This window comes from Crassostrea angulata, chromosome 3 (genome assembly GCF_025612915.1).
Source record: "Crassostrea angulata isolate pt1a10 chromosome 3, ASM2561291v2, whole genome shotgun sequence".
Lineage (NCBI taxonomy): Eukaryota > Metazoa > Mollusca > Bivalvia > Ostreida > Ostreidae > Magallana > Magallana angulata.
The window spans coordinates 11,341,196-11,353,797 of NC_069113.1; the positions used below are offsets into that span (position 1 = coordinate 11,341,196).

The window sequence follows — 12,602 nt, forward strand, 5'->3', positions numbered from 1 at the left end:
TAATTGCTTCAAATAAAAATTTGAGATATTTCATCAATCTTCATTTGAAGATGCTTATTGGTATTGGAATTCAATGATATTCTAATTTTCTGACCACAATTTTTTTAATAGGACTGACTTCATCATACATGTACATGTACTCAATTAGATTTAGCTCAGTTTCAAAGAAACTTTGCAAAATAATTTTGAATAAACTTGTATGGGATAAGAGACACTATAGTGTGTCCTTTTTTTGACCATTTCTTTCATTGTGACTGCTGTTTTCCTTAATGCATTTTCAGTTTTGTTTTAAAGAAAACATTCAAAATATTTTGATCACACTCTCATGAAAATATTTTCTGACCTTGATCTTCCATTTGACCTTGACCACACTTTTTTTTTCTTTTTTGTAGTTCATGCAATTGCAAAAACAGTTCATACTATTTCTTCAACTAAATTTCAAAGATACATATTGATGAACAATGTAACTGGCTCCTTGATTATTTTACTTTGGCCTTACCTACAATTTTTACCTCAGTATTTATTATTTTGTGATTATAAGCCCAAAAAAAAAACTACTGGTACTTATTCATATTCTTATCAAAATCCTAAAAAATAGTATGAGTAATTTAGCTATTTGATAAGTTTTCATACCTTGACCTTTCATATGACCTTGACTTAACTATTCATTATTATTCCTGAAGATCAGTTTCAAAGATTTGTTAATTAAAGGTATTTTACACATGCAATTTCTATAGAAAATTTGTATAGCTTCTAAGGAAGTATTTTTGGTAACCATGGTAAGAGTATAAATGACTAAATTGCTGAAAATTATTCCCCAAATTCTTTCACATCAAAGTATAGCATTCTGTTTTGTAGATATTTGAATTCATACAGTTTAATAAATGTACCTGATGACTAATTTGCAAGTGCCCCAAAAAGTTAAGAAATGTGTATGTTAGTTATACAATGTACAGATAAGAATGTATTCGAACCAACACTTGTTAGTAAATAGAATAAGATGAAATCACACTGGGGTTTTGTAAGATACAAACAAATTAATAGCTATTGGCGCATAATGATTATGGTAGGTTTTAAAGTTTTCTTTCAACATGGCATGGATCTTAACATTCAATAATCATGGTAATGGGTTTGAAAGAAAATTAAATATCATTTGAAATTTTGTATTGAACCTTTTGACAATAGACCTCATAAAGTAAAAAGTTGTAAGGCATTCAATAATGGATTCATCATGTATTCAGCAATCCGTAAAGTCTGTACACGGCTGTCGAGCTTGTATGGGTCAATACCTATTTCAACACGTCATTGTCACAATGTATCCCAGAATAAGAAGTCTTGGAAGAGCTCCACTCATTAACCTGTATTAAGAAAGTTTGGATTGATTTCGCCTGACTGATGTTGTGAGATGGTACAAGTTACATGACTGCATTAATCCCTCATAAAATTGATATTTTCAGTTCTGTAGATCTCCCAGGGGAATCAACACCAATATCGGGCCACAGGTAAGCATCAATAGCTGGAAGGTGTCACACACTGGGTCAATCAGTAGACATCACACAGTGCTGTATGTTTTACCGACAGATCATGTGATGGGTGTGATAAATTAATTTATACAATCGGAAGTCTCAACGGGTTCTTGGATTGTACATATATGTTGTAGTAACATTTATTGGCTGGGAAAATCTAAGGATGACAGCATGAAGTAGGTAAATTTTTCAAGCTAAAATTTCTCTGGTAATTCTCCTTTTTTTTCCCCAGGAAATAGAAATTCTAGAAAAAAGTTTCAATTCACACAAAAATGTTTTTTTTTGTACTTTAATCTTTAACAGGAACATTGTGCATGAAACAATGGTTCATTTTCAACTTTTTAAGAGTCTGACTTATTAATCTGAAAGACATCTTGGGAATGATTATCTGTATATTACCATTTTAACAAGATATTGCAATTGAAAAATATCATTGAAAACAAGCGTATCTTAAATTAAATAGAGTTATTTGCTTCAGTTTCTGGGGTGATTTTTTCAGTGTTTGGTTCTGTTGGAATTAGTATGCAGATTAATTCCACATTTTCCAATATTTTAAAACTTATTGCTTTCATTGATTGCTTCACTGTCTGCCAGCACGGAAATTGTTCATGAACATGCAATGTTTATGGGAGATTAATTGGTCCAAAGGCAATTCTCATTAAATATAAATGTAATGGTGATTTAGAAATCTTTTTTATCAAGAAAAAGATCTCATTGTACACACAAATTCTATTTGCCGTCACTTTATGATAAATTGTTCTTTTTTCTTGTCAATTTTTTCATCCCCCTTTTTTAGTTTACAATTTAAAAATTCAAGAGTATAAAGAATTTATCATATGAAATGATAAAGCCTGGATTCTATGCCCAGTAATTTCATATACACTAGGGAGACAGAAATATGCAGTCAGCCGTCAACGTATAGGATTTCTTGTTTACGTTTTGTATAAGGCATTTCAAAATTCTGGCTTCTGCTGATAATAACTCCACATCATGGATTTTTTGGAAACAGAAGTTATTGTGACCTGTCACCCAATGCCCCTCACCCCTACCACCCCAACCATCCCAGCCACCAACACACCACACACACAAAATGTTAAGATTTTCTTGTAAACATCTATATGCATTCAGTGGTGTTCGAGAAGAATACCATAAAACTATTGTAAACTAATTTCTTGAATCAAAATATTTCAGACTCTCTGTCAATATATTGAACTGATGAGCAGTCCACCTCATGCAATAGTATTAGACATATTTTTATAAACAATCACCCACCTTATTCAGTATAATACTGTTGTTAACCGATAATTCAAATTTGTGGGTACCAACTTTTGTGGATTTAGTGAAAATCACATTTTGAAGAAAATGAAAATTTATGTGCAATGATATACATGTATTATCAATACACTATTTTGTTTGATATTGCACTTCAGAATAAGTGCTATATTTCATGGATTTGAATTGCTCTTGATTAATTTATCATGCATATTATATAACTTTCGTCCATAATGATTCCTCAAATCGCCACTTTACGAGCCATTTGAATCCAGCAGAATTATTGGAAAACTATAAATGTAATCTCTAACTCATGTGGTCACTGAATTGCATAACCAAAAATAACAGTGTAGAGAAAATTAGTCTGATTCCATAGTGGGATTTTTTTTTTCAATTATTCAAGTATTAAGTGAAAATCCATGTTTATAGAATTGGAAGCTCATTACAAAAAAAGGAGATAATTTCAATAAAAAGAGCATTTCATTTTATTAGTCATTTGATTGAAAAATCACTGCTGTGTAATAGTTGCTGAGTTTGCCAGATCTGTGCCCTTTTATTTCCATTTCTTGGCTAATAAGAAGGAAGTACTACCCCAGAATATGGGAGGTCTTGTGCATTATTTATTCCTATCATTTTATTGCTTCTTGCCAACACATAAAAAGATCAGGCCCTCTGTTAAGTTACGACTCCTTTCTGAAACATGCTGTTGATTTATTCACAAAATGATAGAGGAAATCTAATACTGATAAAGCTTTGGCTTATTTGTCAATGCCCAGAATCTGAGGTAGTGTGTTATATCATTGCTATCACATATGTGAAATTGACTTCCAGCTGCTTTGTTAATTATTGATGACTTTGATTTTTTTTTACATCACTACATCTAGACCTAGGTTTTTCAGAGAATGAATAAGACAGGTACATTCAGTGTAAGCGTTAGTTTTTGAGATGTAAATATTGATGATACAAAAAGGACCTTTGTTGTTTGAATTTCAGACCTTTGCTAATGATTTAAACATTTGTGTGACTTGTAAACACCATACAAAGACAGAGCTGAAGTAATAGCTAATATGGCCTTGAATCAACCAAGCATTTCACACATTAAAAAACTTGGGAAAAGACACCTAAGTGAAAAAAACTTATTTTCCAATTAAGGTGGCAGTTTGGGTATTTTTTGCCCAAGACCTACAAAACTCTTTCTTCTTTAACCATAGGTAATATGCACCAACTCTAGAATATTTGCGAAGTTTAGAAAAAATTCTACCGTTTGGTTCTTTTTAGGGGTTATCTCAAAATTTAGGTACATTACTCTTAGGAATATTGTCATAATTGTCATTTTCCTCACTTCCAAGCAGATTTCAAAAATTTACAATAGGAATTTCTCCCTAACTGTTATATGTGATTAGAAGTAGCTTTTTCTACCTTATATGTAAAAAATACTAAATTCTACTATCTTGTTTTTAACGGGGGGTCATCCCAAAATTCACAAAAATTTACTATTTATTTAGAGTACTACAAATGTTCAATGGTACAATGTATTCATTCAAATATTATGAAAAATAATCCCAAGGATAGCATAATTCTGTGTGTAAAGTTTTCAAGGGGTACACGTTTTACTTTTTGTTTTATGTTATTTCTTATATCACACCTCTACAAAGCTTCATTTTTTCATAACATCCTGAAAGCACAATGGCAATGCTCACCTACCAAACAATGAAAAAATTGTTTCAAAAATAAAAATTTTCTTTAAAAAATCGAAATATTTTTATATGTATTATGTTTATTGTGTTTAGTTTCATAAATGGTAGCGAAAGAATTTCTTAAAAGGTATAAATACACTGTATTTTTTTAGATTGCGCAAAAAAATGCAGATTGAAAACTGAAGTCGGCCACCTTAAATTATGATGTGTCGTCAAGTTGTGAACTACATGTATAAGTGAATGACTATGAAAGATGGAACTTTCGCTCTAACTTTTTATAGGTCATTGTTATTTTCTAAAATACTGTTAGGCAATGCCAATGTCATTTAAGTTGACATTTATCTTCTGGTCATAGTGTCTTCAAAATTATCTACAGAATTCAGTTTAACATTTTTTCAAAAATAAGTGTGTTCCTACATATCTGCAATCATCACTACCAGTAATTGCCTTCTTCTTTACAACCCAGTGCACAATTTACACAATTTAATAATATTTCAAACAAGAGCTTTAACCTTTGTATTTGTATAGGATGCACTATTCCTGTTTCATTGCAGATTGCACCTTGCTATGGATAACTGGGTTACAAAAGGCTTTGACGACCAACCAAGTAGACTGTGTCTAAGTAGACTAGTAGTGTAAAGGGAAATGTGTTTTACACAGAATCCTTGATTCCCATGAGCATAGATTAATTGATGAAAATCGGGCTATGTTTTCTGAAGCAATTAACATTTATCGTGTCACTCCTCCATATGAAGTGTTTACTGTACAAATCATTTTCCATACAGTCAATATGAAACTTGTCAAGGGAAGCAAATACTCTGTTAAATGATATGAGGTGAAGAGTTTAATTAATGACCACTGCATTAAGGTTTTACCACCTTGAATGTTATTTTCAAATAATGAGCATTTGGTTCAAACTTTTCACAAAGTATCAATGGGTGAAGGGAATTCAAGATTGATCAAACATAGGGTCAATCTAATTAAAATTAGACTTGTAATTCCACTCCACTTTGATACGCTTGTATAGCGTATCGAAGAGGAGCGGAATTACAAGTCTAATTTTAATTACATTGACATAGGGTCACACCCTTTTTAAAGGGGAGATAATTTAGAATTTGAAAATTTGTTGGTATTTTTCAAAAATCTCAAAAACCATTTGGCCAGAAAAGCTGTAACTTTTGTGGAAGCGTCCTCAGATAGTGTAGATTCAAGTTTGTTTAAATCATAGTCCCTAGGCGTAGGGTGGGGCCACAATGGGGTTATGAATTTTTACAAAGGATTATGAGAAAACCTTTAAAAAAAATCTTCTTCCCTAAAACCAGCTAGCCAAAAAAGCGGTAACTTGTGGAATGCATCATCATGTAGTTTAGATTCAAGTTTGTTCAAATCATGATCCTGAGGGATAGGGTTGAGCCACAGGGGGGGGGGGGGGGGGGTCAAATTTTTGATCAAATCATGGTTCCTTGATTAGATTGGTGGGGCCACAAAAGGGGGGATAGGTTTAATTTGGAATGGGGAAAAATCTTCTCACAAATACTGAAACAATGAATTCGGCTTGAATTTCAACATAAAATATGTGGATAAAAATAGGGAGATTAACTTTTTTGTGTAAGATCTATTTTACTTAATTGTCAAGATATTTTGAATTAGATAGTATAATGCTGATTTGATCAGAGTTATGGCTATTTGCTCAGGTAAGCAATGTGGCCTGTGGGCCTCTTTTTTTTTTTTTGGCATATTGGGATTTCTATATCATTATGACATAGCTAGACATGTACACTATTCTGAGTGGAATTTTAGTATTGTTTTGTTACCGTTTATGTAATGGTGACAAACATTATACACAAATAGACTTTTCTGTCTTCTTTATGAAGATAAATAAAAAAATCTTTTTGAATTGTTTTTTACAGACCTCCACATTTATTATTATTTCTAAAGTTAGATTGACTTAAAAAGTGCATCTTACATTGAAGCAGAATTTAAACCAATATTAATATTACTTGCCAATCTCTGAGAACACATATTAAGGTTTTCAGGGGATTAATGACCAGTTGGCATTATGTGTGTACTTTACTAAGAGATGATTAATTGAAGGTTAAACAGTATTAGTGTTTTTGGAACACATGTGCCTCTCCCTTCATCATCTAATTATTGGATTAACAACATTAGCACCAACTTCAAGCAGACTCTTGTCTTTTAGAATTTTGGTAAGGAGTTTTATTATTTATGCTGTTAACAGTTAAGTTTCACCTTTGCATTTTCTTTCATTAACTCTGATTATATATCTATATAATAGATTCTGTATACATAGAGTGATTTAATATAATTTTTTTTATGAAATTCATTGTATATAATTATTTTTAAAATCAATTTATCTGAAAAAGCTTGCGGTAATCTGTGTTCATATGTGCACTTCTTAAATTTGATGAAAAATTTATATTAGTATGTATAAACTTTTAGATTGATAATATTTGTTAGAGTTAGAGCTGGGATGATACATTGTTTTCTTTATTGGTATGTATTATGATATATCTGTATTTGTGTCATGATATGGTACTATCAAGATATTATTAATCCTTTCAATAAAAGGCTGTTTCAATTTTAAAAGATACTAAAATTACTAGTATGTAAAATTAAAGCCTTAAAAGAAACAACTTTACATGGTCACCATTTTGAATGCACTGTAGGCTTTGAATTTAGATTCATGTAATAATGAGTTCCTTTGGATAATACATGTATATCATTTAAAGTATAGAATAAAAAAGGATGGAATTTAGTTTTTAGTATCGATATTTAAACACACATATCAATACAAGTATCGTCTGCACCTTACATCTAGATATCAATATTTCGATATATTATCCCAGCCCTATTCAGAATTAGATGGATGGAGACACAATATTGTTGAATGATTTCAGATTTAGTTTGCAGAGGAGTTAAAATTTTATCTTTACATTTAAAATTGTGAAATGAAGAATTTTTCATAGTTTTTATCATAAAAAAGTTACCATGTAGCGGTATATTACTATTAAGTTTCAAAAGCTTTCTGGATTAGGTAAACATTTTGAGCCTTGTGGTGTCTATAGCATGCTTTCAACAACAGATATTTCTAATGTTCCATGGAAATTATTTTTTTTTCTTGTGTATAATAGAATCTATGCTGTGTCAGTGGAGGACAGACACATTTAAAAGTGTGCACTGATTGATTTTCTCCTGTGGCCTAGGTACTGCATTGTGTACAGCAGAACATCTACCGGTATATATACCATTCATCGCTTGTAAGGTCATTTGTGGGGAAACCATCTATTAGTAAAGGGTTCATTGAAAAGAGACCAATTTAGGTGTTCATCTGCTTGTACTTTGTCTAGGTCAAGTTTGTTTTCCCCAACTTTGGGTTTTAATTAGTGTAACCTACGGATTATGTGTTGGGGAAGATTTTGGTTGGTCAGAAAGGCTAATTACTTACCGTAACATGGAATGTATCTTGAATTTGGCTTGTTCAATAGGATCAGATGTAAATGAAAGTGGTTTTCAATGAGCAAAGGCATATGTATCAAAAATCAATCGCATCCATTATTCCTTTTTCTATCTGAGAATACAGTGCACATGTATTTACAAATAAATAACTGGTACATGTATGTTGCAGCCTTATTTTTTTGCCAACTTAAATTTTACTACATATAAATAGGTTTTAAAATTCATCGTAACAACTCAAGTGAATCAAATTTTTGAAAAAGGAGTTATCAGTAATATGTTTATTCAACAGTGCAGTAAAACATTTTCAAAGTTTTAATTGATTGTTTTAAATGGTATTCAAGACCAAGTTAGCTATGATAATCTTATTCTTGATGTCAGCATATATATCTTGAGAGTGATCAGGAAAACTATGGTAGTACCAGTACGTTGGAATTAATATGGTGAAATTGCAGAAGATAGGTTATTTGAAACTTATCAGCCAACAATATGAACAACAAGTTCTTTTCTTTTTTTTATAACAAAATTGCATGTATTACAAAAGGGATGATGTTTTATATATCATCCTATAATTCTCAGTGCCATGTAGGCAAGTCGTCAATTATTTTCACAAACAGAAGCAAAATTGCAGCAAAGTGCTTTTAATTCTGACCTTTGGTTAGCGGAAGTGGTTAATGGAAAGAGATGTTTTACCTTCTACACAATGACCGTCGCAAAAGCCCAACAGCACATTTGGAAAAAATGTCGTGTTGCACATCTTGCCATTGCACTTACAAACATTTACACAACATGCTGTTGTACTAACACAACTTTATAAAGCACTCTGTTGTGCTAACAAAACTTTACACAACATGCTTCTGTGCTAACACAACTTTACAAAACACTTCATTGCACCAACACAACTTTGTTTTATCTACTGTTGCAATAATGCAACTTCAAACATAACATTATTGAAACTTTTCACAAAGTCTTGTTAGCATGAAATTGTGTTGCGTTAAGTTGTGTTAGCACAACTGCATGTTAAATAAAATTTTTATTGCATGATGGTTTGTTGTGTGACAGCTTGGAGGTTTTTCCCAATGTGCATTTGCGCTTTTGCAACTTGCTCTTTTTGTTATGATATGAACTTGGTTGGTCATCTCATCAAATCCTGTGAAAGCCACTTTTAAAGGATTTCTCATTAGATTTGCTCACATACCAACTAAGTTTATAACCTGGTGAACTGTTTAACAGTGTTGTTTATTACATATTCTACATTTGAAAAAATCAAATTGGTCATATTAACATAACTGTATTTAATATGTTTATAATATTGTAATTGTCAAACCATGAGCTCATGTGATGATTATTGGGACGTTATAAATATGACCTCTTAACCTGTTAAAAAGTTCACACTGTAATGAACGTTTTTATTCTTTTGAAGGTTAATATACTGATGTTTGCAAATGTAAGTAAAAACTTATTGAAATATTTCACATGTTGATTATAATTTTATAAGTATACAATATTTCAATTAAAATAAACAGTGTTTTGATATTAAATATTTTCTAGAGTCAGGCAATAGGAGTTTAAGGCAATAACAGATATTAAGCATGAGTATTATAATTGCACAAAATCCATAAAAATTAACAAGTTTGTATTGGTATTTTCCTTGGCTTTCAAGGTTAGAATATCAAAGATAAAAGTTGGTTAACAAATTAAACTCAGATAGACGAGTTGTTTTGTTGAAACTTTTTTCCCCAGGACATCAATGTATTGACTTGTAACTTCAAAAAGAATTGGTTCATTTATTGTTATTTAATTTTTCGCCTTGTTTGTGTTGGATACTGTAGCATTTTATCACTATTGATTGCGTTTTGGCGGATCTACATTGATGTAAAAGACTCCTCTTTGTCAGTATGTAGCTGAGTAAACGTGTCATTGTCAGAAACATTGGAGCAGAGATGTATTCTGTGGCAGTGGTGTTCAATGGCTGGATATTCCCTCCCACACCAATATTCTATAATTCATCAAGAATTTAAATGAACTCTTGATTATTGATTGCAAGTGAAAAATAAAACTTCTGCGGCTACCAGCAGGTACACTTTTCCCGTATTAGAAAGTGTATATTCCTACAAAGGGTATAGTGTTCATATAATTGTGGTGCAGGGTATAGAAATGTTCTGTGCATTGATGCAGGTGTCAATAAACTTCTTAATACCATCTCACATCAATGCATCATCGTTGTGCAATGGCTGCAATTCTATATTCAAGTTTGCAGAGTTAGACACACATTACAAAATACGTGTTGATAAATCATCACAATATCAAAACTGGATGCAGCACCAGTTAAGGAAATGAAATATACTCATCCAGAATAATCTTCATCAGTGGAGATCAATGTTAAATTTACTCTTCCATTTCTCTGCTACTGTGCAATTGGGATAAGAGATGTGATTTTTAACTTCTGTGATTTTTCCATGAAAGACTTTAAAAAATGCAATTACTGGTAGCCTGTTTGTTTATATATGTATTTTTATTATTTGGTCAATGATATATAACATAATTTTGTTTTATATTTCAAGGGATAAATTTACATCTTTTTGGATATAGACCAAGTAAAATCAGAAATGCAATTAGTTATAATTAATGAGGCAAAGTTTTCAATGATTGCTAATCATACACCTTATATGTTTTGATGATGACATTTATCCTATCTGTTTAGTCCTTCATACATTAGCGTGCGTACTTCCATCTTTAGCATTTGCCTTTTATTTCCACCGTTTTCATTTTCGCTGTTTCTCTTATCATATGTCACTGCCCAGTAGGACATTCTCCATTTTGCAGCATCACATTATATTGTCTTTGGTTTTAGATGTATAATGTCAGCAAACTCAGTCATATTGCTTGTGATATTTTTGCTATATTGATCATGTTTCATAACATTATTTACATGTAATGAAAACAAACATTAATCAAGGAACAAATTAATCCTCATTCATTTAAACGACAGCAACAATTTGTCACCTTTTGTCTCTTTCAACTGAAGCATTACAGATTTAATTTGTGTGCAAGAAATTTTTACATGGTCCATAAGTACATTTTCATCTGAAATATTTGTCGCCAAGAACCAGTCCTTTGATATCTCATTTTTGTCAAAGATAATTCTCAAACGCTATACTGTGGAATCATTTTTATTCGTTGGGGTCAATGTTTGTGGGTAGCCAAAATTTTCCTGGTTCCTGGTTCGTTGGTTGCAAGTTTGGGATAATTTCATTAAACAGATGCTTGTATATAGTTCGTAGAGATGTAATTCGTGGGCAAGGGTTGCCCACAAAAGCCACGAACATTGGTCCCCTACGAACAATGATGACTCCACAGTATCTGGGAAATTCCTCTTAGGGATTCAAATCACGAGCTGCAGAGTTGTAACTCTATGTGATTTTCTAGTTGATGGTCTGTCAACCCAAATTCCCAGTTAAGCTACAGTTCTGCAGGTACCAAGTCACAAGAAAACATTGTTCCAAATAAAGATGCTCTAATATTATTATAACATACATTTTTTGCCTACTTCTATTGATAAGTGAAAGTTACAACCAACGACGTCATAGTAATGATAGGAGTGCAGTATGTTTGAAGCATAACTTAAGAGTCAAAAGAGATCCATTTGAATCATAATTGCTGTCATTTGTTTTTAGTGTTTCTATTTTGAATGCAAAGCTAATAGCCAGGAAACGCTTTGAATTAGTAATTATTCATGACTATTGATCAATGAAAATGATGAATCTAATTTGAACAAAAGTCTAAACTGATTACAGGAATTGAGATTTTTTAAAGTTCATGATTAAATTTTTTTGACTTTCAAAAATATATGACCGTATGGTTTGCATTGGATATACATGTAGAATGGTTCTGGCAGAAAATGAGTATATTATTACGTATGGTTTTGTATCAGGTAATTATGACATCCTTTTGGTTAACCCCTTACCCTGTTATGCATTGATTCCTCAGCCATATCCTTGAGAAGTGTAATAGTCTTTGATGTTTATTGATTGCAATATTGTCTTACTACATTACGCATTGTTGTTTTGGAACTGTTTTGACATCCAGTTGTTACTATATCAGTGTAATTGCAAAAACGTCAAGATATTAATGTGAACTTTATTTTAAAATGGTTTTTTATTTACTATACCATCCATCTGCATTTAAAGACTAATTGGCTGGATCTTATCAAAATTTCACTTTCGAGCATGTCAATAAATTACATGTTACATATATTTCTGTATTTAGATTATCTGGAATCAGAATATGTCTACAGTCATGTACAAATTTTGATTCCCGATAATCTAAATTTTTGTAAAGGACATTACCTTTGAAACATTGTTGTTAATAACTTACATATATATTCAATGTGACGAGGTAACATTTATAATTTACTTTTGTGTTTATTTCTGGATAGTGTTTCATGTAATGGGCGTGTTTAAAACCACAAGAACGGAAACACGTGATTTTAACACCGAAACAGCTGCTATCCGTGAAAATTGCGTTCGATGTTTTTATTCGAAATTTTTACAGTTGAAAGCTAAAAAAAAAAGATGGCCGAAATATTCAGTGATTCTTATTTATGATAATGAATATTAGATTATTCTTTGCA

The 12,602-nt window shown here is 31.5% G+C and overlaps 1 protein-coding gene across 2 annotated transcripts in view; it reads left to right on the forward strand.

The window, feature by feature from the left end:
• LOC128177834 (sodium channel protein 1 brain-like) overlaps positions 1-12,602 on the forward strand; it is a 50,391-nt gene that overhangs the window by 1,624 nt on the left and 36,165 nt on the right. Inside the window, exon 1 of one of the 2 annotated variants that reach the window (XM_052844709.1) lies at positions 1,324-1,502. The exons of the other annotated variant lie outside the window; for it this stretch is intronic. The gene's annotated coding sequence lies outside the window, so the exon portion shown is untranslated. Of the gene's footprint in view, positions 1-1,323; positions 1,503-12,602 lie in introns of those variants that run through there. 2 annotated transcript variants of the gene reach the window in all.